This window comes from Rhineura floridana, chromosome 7, assembly GCF_030035675.1.
Source record: "Rhineura floridana isolate rRhiFlo1 chromosome 7, rRhiFlo1.hap2, whole genome shotgun sequence".
NCBI classification, from domain to species: Eukaryota; Metazoa; Chordata; class Lepidosauria; order Squamata; family Rhineuridae; genus Rhineura; species Rhineura floridana.
The window spans coordinates 118582841-118595433 of NC_084486.1; positions in this window are offsets into that span (position 1 = coordinate 118582841).

The window sequence follows — 12593 nt, forward strand, 5'->3', positions numbered from 1 at the left end:
GTATAGCCAGCATCTCAAGCCCTTTGTACATTCAGGATCTCATGGGAGCCGCTGTAATATGGCTCCTCCCCATGCCAGCATAGCCAAGGGCCGGCCCTCCTATTAGTCAGAGTGAGGCAGCTGCCAGATACTGAAGGGCAGGTAGTGGAAGGAGCTGTGTGCACCATATGCCTGGCTCTGTGCCACCTAATCTAGCCTGCTGCCCTCAGGTGCACTGGCACTCTTGACAATGTCCAAGTAAGATTCAGCTGCAATTTTGGTCAGCTTTTGCACATGGAATATGGGGAGGTTCCATCTTGTCCTTTGCCCCAGGCAGCAAAATGTCCTGGTATTGCCCCATCTATAGGAAGGTGACAGTGCTAAAAATGATCCTGTAGAAAGGTCTGAGGTGTAATTCATTCTCCTGCTGTAATTCACTTGACATTTTAGGCTACTTGGGTATATTATGGTGTGGGAATCAATTACATATTGAACCAATTCAGCAGACATGAATCTTCCTAAGCAGGGATTTCGAGATTAGTACCCCAGGCATGGTCTGAAAGCACATGATGCCCCAGCCTTGCTGACTCTAAGGAGGTATATGCCTCACTTGCGTCCCTGTGGGAGACTGGTAGGAACCATGTGTATGCCACTTTGAGTTTCTTGGACAAAAGGTGGGATACAAATGAAATAAGTAAAAATAAGAAGTTGCCTTATAGAAGAGGGAAATTAGTTATGCTTCTTCCAGTATAAGGCCTTTTTTTTTTTGCACATATATAAGGAATGTCATGTGAAGGCCCTATGTAAATCAGTCCACATATTCAAAAAGTATCCTTACTAGTCAATCTTGTAAGTTTTTCATATGTAATAGATCAACCTGCTGTTGGGTTGGTATGTTCAAAGATCTTACACTTTTCTTACTTGACTGTCACTCTGTACACTGGACCAAATACTTGCCTCCATGGGGAGGAAACCACGATGACCCCTGTTTTTAGCACTCCTCCTTAGCACTTTTCCTGCCTTCCATTGATCTCTCAGCATAAGTTACCTTACAAGGTTCTTATGAGGATAAATTGTGTCTAGAAGGGGAGGAACTGTGCATGAAATCTTGAGCTCTTTAAAGAGGTGGGATAGAAATGTAATAAGGATTCTGCAAGCTACACCTACTGAAATCCATTCTTCTACTCAACAGTGTAAAGGTGTAAAGAACCTTGCCCTCTTTTGCATCTGACCATCCCACTTGTAGCCTTTGGGGAAGGGCTGTAGCTCAGTGGTAGAACATCTGCCTTGCATGCAGAAGGTTTGAGGTTTGATCCCTGGTATCTCCAGGTGGAACTTGGAGAAACTCCTCCCTGAAACCCTGAAGAACTGCTGACAGTAAGTGTACACAATACTGAGCTAGACGGACCAGTAAGTCTGACTAAGGCAGGTTCCTATAAGCCAGCTAGCTTCTTACACACTTGAAGATGGAGTCTGGGGTTCAAAATAGAAGAGACCTGTGTCAGTGTGCTTAACGAGGTCAGACTAGCAGGTCTTTGTACATAAGCCAACTTGGAATGTACTATTTATTCATTCTCCTGTCTTTTTCCTGAGCCAAAAAAATAAAAAATACTAGCATCTCCACTCCACCCAGAAGCATCCCAGACGATATAGGTAATGGACATATTTTGTTTAGAGGCCTTAAATACATATTGCTCTAATATATTTCTGTTTGCACAACTGAATCCAGTCCTCAATTTCCCCTAAGCAGCACGTCTATGATCCAAGAACATTCCTTTGCTTGATGATCCTCACTTTCAAACACTCATCGCTCCTGGACGATATTTTTGAATAACTCATTATTAACCTTTTATTGTAGAGTCAATATTGGCTATTAGAGTAGATATTTTTCAAATACAATTACATCAGGCACTTCAGAGCCAGTGTGGTGTAGCAGATAAAGGAGAGATAGCCCATGGGCGGCCCCCATCAGCCCCAGCTAGCATGGCCTTGCTAATGGACTAGCTAATGCTAGTTCCAGCTAGCATTAGGAATGATAGGAGTTGTAGCCCACATCTGGAGGACATGTTAGAGAGCATTGGACTAGCATATGGGTGAGTAGGGTCCAAATCCCCACTGAGCCATAAAGATCATTCAGTGACCTTGAGCCCATCACTGTCTCAGCCTAACCTACCTCACAGGGTTTGTATGAGGATAAAGAGAGAGAGAGAGAGAGAGAGAGTAAACATGTGTGATACCTTGGGCTCCTTAAGAGGAAAGGTGAGGTACAAATGTAACAAATAATAATTCTCCATGCCCCTTGTTCCTTTTTCAAGCAAACTAACAAAATCTCTCAATCTGCAGCTTGGAAAAAACAATAACTGAGTTGTCATCGTGCTATTAATGTGTCAAGTAATCAGATTCCTCAGCACTGAGGAGACAGGTAGATAAATTTGCCCTATTTATTGCTTTTTTGGTTTTGTTTTCATTTGTATGGTTACGATCAGATTGAAGAGTTTTTGTTAAATCAAAGCATGGCTTCAGTCTAATGAATAATTTTGGGGGGTGTTTTCATTATAAAAGTGATTTTTGCATTTCTGCATTGTGAAATGTCACTGTAGCACCTATGTCACCTGGAATATACATTTGGATTAAAACTGCCAGAGGGATAGCTGTGTAAGTCTGTCACAGTAAAAACTACAAAGTGTATTATGGGTCAGGGCTGGTCCAAGCCATTTTGTCATAGGACACAGGATATACCCATACTATAGATTTAAAGCACTGTTATACCACTTTAACAGTCATGGCTTCCCCCTAATAATCCTGGGAAGTGTAGTTTGTTAAGGGTGCTGGTAGTTGTTGGAAGATTCCTGTTCCCCTCACAGGGCTACAATTCCCGTTCCCTGGGAAGAGGGATTAATTGACAAAGCACTCTGGCAATTGCTTGTGGCACCTTCAAGACTAAGAAATTTATTATGGTGTGGAAGTTTTCGGACTATAAGTCTGCTTCATCAGATGCATACAGTATTATCCTAAATTGGTAGGTATATACATAGATGGGTTACATGCACGTGGGTGCAAGAAGAAAAATGTAAATAGTGAGATCAGAGGAAACTGAAATGCAATAAGTATAGATTGTGACATTCATACTTGCAACCAAAGAAGGGGAATTAGAGAAGCTTAAAAGTACAAGACATGTCATGTGTGAAAATGCTTCTTGTCTCCTTAAATCCTCTCAATTGATGATTGTAATAATGGGGTTTTATCTGTTCCTTTGATACTTTTTCAAACCTATTACCAACTTTCCTTTATTAGTTGCTAGTGAAGTGTTACTACAGTAAAGAGGGGGGCCCAAGTATATATCACAGATGGGCCTAGCAAAGGATGTTTCTGCACTATGCATGACACATATTGCACCTCTGCCTACACAGGATGGGGGTTCAGATGGACCCTGTCAAGCATGAAATGTATGTGTCAGTGGCTCTGCCACCACCATGTGCATTAGTCTTGTTCCCACCCCATTTCATGTTCAATGAGCATGAGAAGGAGCCCTACATGCATGCCAATGTGCACAGAGCTCTTCCATGTGAAACAAGGATGTCTCTGTGTACAGGAGCTCTCCACTCATACATCGGCACATTCGGAGAACTCTTTCCATTGGGCATCAGACAGACATTTATCAGAGGAATGTGGTGGCAGTGGTAGGTTGGTCTAGCTCACATGGCCATCTCCACACATTCATTCAATACATGGAGGGGGTCATGTGTTCCTTCCTCGTGTTTCTAAACCATGTGGGGAGTCTACATTTGTAGAGCATGGTCCCTGCTTGAGAACCCCTGCGCCAAGGCAGGGAGGGTGGTAGAGCCAGGCAACAAACAGTGAGGGTGGGCCCAGTTCCAAGCACAGCCCTATTCTTCTCCTCATGCAACAAGGAATTTGTGACCCTCCAGATGTTGTTGGACTCCCAAGTCCCATCAGCCCCAAGCAGTATGGCCAATGGTCAGCCATGATGGGAGCTGTGCTCCATAGCTTCCCCGCCCCTCTTCTCCTGCTGTTGTTGTTATGTGAGGGGAGAGCAACAAACTTCACCAACCCAGGTTCCTCCAGATGTTTTGGGCTACATCTCCCATCAGCCCCAGCCAGCATGGTTGGGGCTGCTGGGAGTTGTAGTCCAGAACATTGGAAGGGACCTAGATCGATGATGGCTTAGGGCTGTTCTCTTTTAGCCTAATCTGAACTGTCCTTAATTTCAGTTGCTTTACTCACAAAGAAGTGTCACTTAATCCCTACCATTTCTGATCAAGGAGAAGTTGCAAAGCAGGGGTTCTTAACCTGTGGTCCATGGACCTCTAGGGTCCCCCCCCCAATTTCTAATGCAATAAAATAAATTTTATACAAAATTTTGTGTGTTTGTGTTTATGTGCATTTTTCTGGGGAGGGGGTCCATAGCTTTCATCAGATTCTCACAGGAATCCATCACTCAAAAAAGGTTAGGAACCGCTCTTCCAGAGGGAGCACTGTTGGTTTTAATTTCTTCTCCAGATGAGAAAACAGTGGAGATGTCTTTGTAATATTTTATTTTGATTGCAAATATACAAGCAAAGCACCAGTTGGGGAAAATAGGAACTAACTCAGCAGATCTTCAGAGGATAGTTTGTGCTACTGCCACTACTCAAAGTCTGCATCACCAGCTAACTCCTGTTAGAAACTCTCTCTTTGCCATTTCAGTTGCAAAAACAACAGCAAGGGCATCTGATCCTGATCTATCGCTGACCTTTTGAACTCCTGTTCTCCGGCCTATTGATCTATGAAGGGGGAATTACTGTCCATTCATGAAACATCCTGCAGCCATTGATAGGCTGAATTGATAGGTTCTTTGGTCAAAAATCCCTGACTCTAGTCAGTCAAATGCCTTAAGCTAATTCACAGCAAGAAGTTTTTGCTGGTTGAAATAACTGTATGAAACTTCCTTTAAAAACTCAAGCACAACACCCAATAATACGCAAGCCACTAACTACTATCCACAAGAAGCCCGGTAACAGTCAGCGCAATTCTTTACCTGTCTACTTGGAAGTAAGCCCGAGTTCTATGGGATTGACTCCCAGATCAGAGTGCGTAGGACCGGACCCCCTAGGCTGCAATCAAATGCATGCCTAGTAGTAAGTCCCATTGAACCTAGTGCGATCTTATGCACACTTACTTAGAACTAAGCCCCGCTGTTTTAATTGATTTATTACGATGTAAGTATGAAAAGATTTGCAACATTGGTACCTGAAAAAGGCGGGGGGGGCCCCTCTTTGCTGGAGTTCTGTGTTAAAAGTTGTTTCAAATAAGTCTAAAACACTTCTTCCAACGTGCTTTAAAACCCTGAGAGATGGGAGTATCTGGGCTTGCAAGACAATGGAAGGTGATATTAAGGGCGGGGGATACACAAGTTTAGCAAGTGAGTGGAGCCATTGAAGATCCTCTCCCATTTCATTCGAAATGTGGCGCAATACCTTGCTCTATCAGCAGGTGTCATGTGGCCTGAGGCCGATTAAAAGGCTCATGGACCAGAAGCTAACAATGCTAACAATGTCGCGGTTAACGATCTTTTTTTTTTAAAAGCTTTCATTTAGTAAGTGACGAAAAGCGGCTCAAGGCTTCCTCTAATCAGCAATGACCGTTTGCAGAGCGCAAGCATTTTGTCTACGTGGCGCCTTGTGTGCTACGCTGCTAGGGTTCGCCCGCCGGCCAATGAATTCACCTCTCCTTGACCCTCTGCCACTCCTCTACTGTTTGCATGGACCAATCAAGCACTTGCTCGGCCACTTTGGTGAATGCAGATGTCTCTTTGAAGTGCCTCTATTTCTATGGTAACCCAAGAGAAGGTGCACATTACAGGCACAGGTCTTGAATAAGCAATAGGATAATAGGAAGCTCCGTTGCAAACTCCCCCCCCCCCTTTTTAAATCTTAACATTTTGGCTTGTTATAAACTGCGCCATATAGAGTATGCTTCTCTCACCACGGGTAATCATGTCTTTCTTCACAATGCACTAAAGGCACAACCTGGCTTTCTTATGTTAACCAGCATATTATGATGAGTGATGAACTGTGTCATTAAGGACTGCTATTCAAAACAGAACAAAACACTTTAATGGAAATCTGCCAGCCACAAATAGGTAAAGTTCCCCTGCTGCTACTTTTAATATAAAGATTCCAAAGGAACATAAGAAACTACACTATGTATCAGATCATACTAGGGAAAGAGCTGTAGGTCAGTGCTAGACCATCTGTTTTGCATGCAGAAGATTCCTGGCTCAATCCCTGGTATCTCCAGGTAGGCCTGGGTTATGTCCCTGTGTTGTATATTTGCATCTCAGTACTCTCTATTCTGACTGGCAGCAGTACTGCAGACACCACGGAGTGAGTCCACCCCCACCCCCATCAGCACTATACCAGGGAAACCTCACCAGTTTACTTTCCTGGTGTCAGGTTGCTGTTAGGTGCCCAAGCAAGGCCAACTCTACCTACAGAATAGGCAAAGCACTGGTGTTTTTACTGAGATACGTATGGATGTAGTTAGCTGGTCAGTAACACTGGAGTTTAAAGGTAAAGGTGTCCCTGCGCTTATAGTGCGAGTCGTTTCTGACTCTTAGGGTGACGTCTTGCGATGTTTACTAGGCAGACCGTATATATGGGGTGGGATTGCCAGTTCCTTCCCCGGTCTTTCTTTACCCCCTGGCATATGCCGGGTACTCATTTCACTGACCACGGATGGATGGAAGGCTGAGTGGACCTTGACCTCTTTTACTGGAGATTCGACTTCCTCCTTCTGTTGGAATCGAACTCCGGCCGTGAGCAGAGCTTCGGCTGCATTACCGCCACTTACCACTCTGTGCCACGGAGGATCTTTAACACCAGGGATCTTCTAATGTTCTAAAATAGTAACAAACACTGGAGTTTATTTGCTATTTGTTACTATTTTAGAACATTAGAAGATCCCTGGTGGATCAGACCAAAGACCCATCTAGTCCAGTATTGTCTTCTCACAGTGGCCAAGCAGATGCTTATGGGAACCCCCCAAGCAGGACATGAGCACGGTATATTCTCCTCACTTGCGCTCCCAGCAGCTGGTATTCAAACATGCAATTTCTCCAGTACTGGAGACAGTACTGAGCCACAAGGCTAGTAGCCATTGATAGCATCTTCAATGAATTTGTCTAACCCAGGGGTTCCCAAACTGTGGTCCGTGAGCTTCAGTCAGGTGGTCTATGGAATTTCCTCATTAAATAGTCATACTGATTTTAATTGTATTTTATTGCTTATTTTATTGTATTACAATTTGAATTATATGGAATGCAAATTGTAATACAATAAAATTCAATATAAGAAATGAAATTATTATTAACAATTATTAATATATTATTATTATTTATTAACATTTATATTCCACCTATCCTCCTTGGAGCTCAAAGTGGTGTACAAACATGGTTCTCCCCCTCCTGGTTTCATTTTCACAACAACCCTGTGAAATAGGTTAGGCTGAGAGACAGTGACTTGTGCAAGGTCACCCAGTGAGCTTCATGACCGATCAGGGATTTGAACCCTGGTTTCCCAAGTCCCAGTCTGACACCTCTACACCACACTGGCTAGAATTAATAAAATCACAATTAATATCATGCAGCAACTAGCACAGCACATAACAGTTGCTACAACAAGCAGAAAAATAGTTAAGTGGTCTGCCAAGACAATCAGCAATTTTCAAGTGGTCCATGGGGAAAAAAGTTTGGAAACCACTGATCTAACCCATTTTTAGAGCCATCCAATGCCATATCCTGTGGTTTAGTTTAACTCAGAGCTTGGAAGATTACTTTTAAAAAGTAATAAATTACAGTTACAATTACATGGCCCAAAAAAGTAGTAATCACCATTACAATTGCTCTGAAAGTAACTGGTTACTTTTTCTCAAAAGTAATCACTACAATTACATTTCAGTTACTTTTGTAAAAAAAAACGCCTACAAGGTGCTGGCCTTGGCTGCTGCACATCTAAGTAGACTAAAACAACATTAAAAATAAACACACATACAGAGGTAGTAGATAATTCTTTTTATCCATAAGATATCAATGGTGGTCTCTCCACTGGTAAGGGAGGTGGGGAGGGAGGCAGAGGCCACTACTCAGATCTTTGCACGTCAAACCAAGTGCCACACACACACACACACACTCAGCCAGCAAGCATAATCTCTCTCACTTAACCACCTCCTGGACCCTGCCCTGCCACCAAGTAAGGGACACGCACCCAAGCAAACATTTTCCCCTGAGATGCAAAAAAAGTTAAAATACTGCAAATGCAGCACAGTAGCCAGAGAGGGTGGTGGAGGCCACTTTGTGTGCCAAGTGCAAACACACACACACACATTGTCATCTTTCACCTCTACAGTTCTTTATCTCCATTCTGCTGCTGCCTCCTTCTCCTCCTTTATCCATGTTCTTGGCCTCTGGGTCCTTTTCCCCTCCACTCCATTCTTCACCACCACCATCCATTTTTTTAAACAATTGTTTTCTCCACCCCACCCCATCTCACTCTCCACCTCCTCCCTCGTTGCCTTCTACCCACCCACAGAGCATGAGGGAAGAGCGAAGCTGCACAGAAGCCCAGTTTGAGGGACATGATTTTCATCCACAAATCAAAGGAACGGAAAACTTCCCCTGCTCCCCCCCAAGTAATGCCCCAAAGTAATGCTGGAAACATTACAATTGCTCCACAAAAGTAATAAAATTACTTCTAGTTCTATTACAATCAAAATGTAAAGGAATTAACCATTTGTTCCTCAAAAAAGTAAGGAATTACAAGTAATTTGTTACTTGTAACGAATTACTTCCAAGCTCTGGTTTAACTATACTGTGTAAGAAACAAGTACTCTGTAGAGTTTATTCTAAGCTTTTTTTCCCTACTGCACAAGCAGCCAGCATACAGCTTGCCCCTAAACTATACAAGTAATTAGTCCTATAATGTACCATTAGGAGGGCTTTTTGTGTGTGACAGTACTCACCAGTACAGAGCACCAGCACCTCTCTTTTCTTTATTTCTTTATTTTATTTTTTGCTGCCCATGTCAGCCATTTTGTGCTGGTACCCACAGTACTTTTATCAATATATGAGTATTAGCACCTCACTTTCTACCAAAAAAGCACTGAGTACTAGTATAAAGTTATGAAGACTTGAAAGGAACTAGTATTTATCTTCATTGTCTGTTTCTTTTTATCTAATATTTTTAATGTTATTAATTTTACAAACAACAAATTATACATCCATTGCAGTCTCCAACATGAGTACTGCATAACACAAAAATAATATACAACCATCAAACCTAAAATCTGAAATCCCCCACTCTTGCAGCAGAAAATTAGTACTAATAAATATTGACTGAACATTAAAAAATTCTTAACATAGGTATTGGACATATCAGGAACTGATGATTAATATTTTGAAAATGAGTTTGTAACTGCAAAACAAGACATACAATTTTTTTAGGCATTCCAGATCTGAGCATAATATGTTGGAGGCTACCTGCCATGTTCCTTCTGATTCACATAAATAATAAATGGGTACTAAGTTTCAGAAACATTATATTTTTTAATGATATGTTGGGATACTCTCAATTTGACCATTAATTTTTCCATAAAGGCAAGGTACTATATTTTTCAGTACCAGTAATCCACAGTGGCTCCCTGTAGTATTTTCCAGTGTGTTGCTATGGTGATTCTGGCAGCCATTAATAGATGGCCTATTAACGTTTTGTATATTATATCCTTATTCATACCTTCAAATAAATTAAATACCACCAATTGTGGTGCTCTGTCTATACTTTTGGAAAAACTTCCTAACTGTTAGAGCCATACGACAATGGAACCAGTTACCTAGAGAGGTAGTGGTCTCTCCCACACTGGAGGCATTCAAGAGGCAGCTAGACAGCCATCTGTTGGGAATGCTTTGATTTTGATTCCTGCGTTGAGCAGGGGGTTGGCCTTGATAGCCTTTTAGGCACCTTCCAACTCTACTATTCTATGATTCTATGATTCTATGACATCCTTGTTTCCTTCCTGTCAACTGAAAAATGTGGAGAATCCCTGCTGTTTGTTCTGATTGCTGCATTAGAAGGTGAGTAAATTTGATTCAGGATTGTTAAAAATTGATTTCCGAATTCCATTGTCTTTGCCACTTCAATTAAAAAAGACCAATGAATACAACTGAATGCTTTGTATGTCTAGGGATAGAAAGGCAATTGGAATGCCATTAACCTTGCTGTGACAAATTAGGTTTAATATACAACAAATCAGGTCTGCAATTTTGCCTTCTAGGCATAAATCCTGTTTGGTCTTCATGAATTAATTTTGGCATTACAGCTTTCAACCTGTTTGCAAGCAAAGATGTAAATATTTTGTAGTCCTTGCTTAATAGCACTATTGGTCTGTACAAATCTACTGCTGAGAGGTCCTTAAAAAGTTTTGGAATCACCACAATTCTAGCGGTTTTCCATGTTTGGGGGAAGGGATCTTCATGAAGAATTCCATTAAATAATTGTATTAATTTGGAGATTAATATTTCTTTAACAATTTTATAAAATTCATTGGTAAAACCATCAGACCCTGGGTATTTATTTGATTTTAATTACTAATATAGCAGTTTATAGCAGTTGATCCAAATGAGGCGTCCGGAGCACAGTCTTGTCATGTTTTATTGAATGAGTTTCAGTTGGTTCAGCTTGAGGACGTGGACAAGGTGCTTGGACAGGTGCGTGCAACCACTTCTGCTCTAGATCCTTGCCCCTCTTGGCTTATAAAAACTAGCAGGGATGGAACGGCCGGATGGGCCAGGGAAGTGATAAATGCCTCTTTACGAGAGGGAGTGGTCCCTGGCCGTTTGAAAGAGGCGGTAGTGAGACCACTCCTGAAAAAATCCACCTTGGACCCCGAAAATCTTAACAACTATAGACCGGTGGCGAATTGCTGGGCAAGATCTTGGAACGAGTGGTTGCTGGCCAGCTCCAGGCGCTATTGGATGAAACCGATTATCTAGATCCATTTCAATCGGGTTTTAGGCCCGGTTTCGGCACTGAGACAGCCTTGGTCGCCCTGTATGATGACCTATGTCGGGAGAGGGATGGAGGGAGTGTTACTCTGTTGATTCTCCTTGATCTCTCAGCGGCTTTTGATACCATCGACCATGGTATCCTTCTGGAGAGGTTCGTGGAGTTGGGAGTTGGAGGTACAGCTTGGCAGTGGTTCCACTCCTACTTGGCGGGTCGTCTCCAGAAGGTAGTGCTTGGGGAACATTGCTCGACACCGTGGGCTCTCCAATGTGGAGTCCCGCAGGGGTCAGTTCTGTCTCCCATGCTCTTTAACATCTATATGAAGCCGCTGGGTGCAGTCATCAGGAGTTTTGGAGTGCGCTGCCATCAGTATGCTGATGACACACAGCTCTACTTCTCCTTTTCATCTTCTTCAGGTGAGGCTGTCAATGTGCTGAACCGTTGCCTGGCTGCGATAATGGACTGGATGAGAGCTAACAAACTGAGGCTCAATCCTGACAAGACTGAGATGCTGTTGGTGGAAAGTTTCTCTGACCAGATGGTGGATATTCACCCTGTTCTGGACGGGGTTACACTCCCCCTGAAGGAGCGGGTTCGTAGTCTGGGAGTATTTTTAGATCCTTCCCTGTCACTCGAGGCTCAAGTAGCCTCAGTGGCCCGGAATGCGTTCTACCAACTTCGGTTGGTAGCCCAGCTACGTCCCTATCTGGACAGGGAAGACCTCATCTCAGTTGTCCATGCTCTGGTAACCTCTCGATTGGATTACTGCAATGCGCTCTACGTAGGGCTGCCTTTAAAGACGGTTCGGAAGCTACAGCTTGTGCAGAATGCGGCGGCCAGACTGATAACGAGGACCAGGCGGTCTGAACATATAACACCTGTTCTGTCCCGCCTGCACTGGCTACCTATATGCTTCCGGGCCAGATTTAAAGTGCTGGTCTTAACCTATAAAGCCTTATACGGCGCGGGACCACAATACCTGCTGGAATGCCTCTCCTGATATGAACCTGCCCGTACACTACATTCAACATCAAAGGCCCTCCTCCGAGTTCCGACTCATAGGGAAGTTCGGAGGATGGTAACAAGAACTAGGGCCTTTTCAGTGGTCTCCCCGATGAGGTGCGCTTGGCGCCGACGTTGTTATATTTTCGGCGCCAAGTCAAAACCTTCCTCTTTGCTCAGGCATTTTAGTCTTTTAAATATGTTTTAATTGATTTAATTTTTTTGGATTGATTATAAATTTGATTTTAGATTTGTTATATACATGTTCTTTGTACTGAATTTATTGGATTTTATTGTGTATATTTATATTTCTCTGTTGTACACCGCCCAGAGAGCTATGCTAGTCGGGCGGTATAGAAATTCAACAAATAAATAAAAATAATAATAGTGTTTATTTCATCCACTGTTATGTCTTCTGTTAGAGTCTCTCTCTCCTCTCCCGTCAAAGTGCAAAGGCATGCTGTTTACATGTTTCATCTGCTATGCTACTTACCCAACGAGATCTATATAGATCTGAGAAGAAATCCACAGATGCTTGTCCTATGCCAGTAGCTG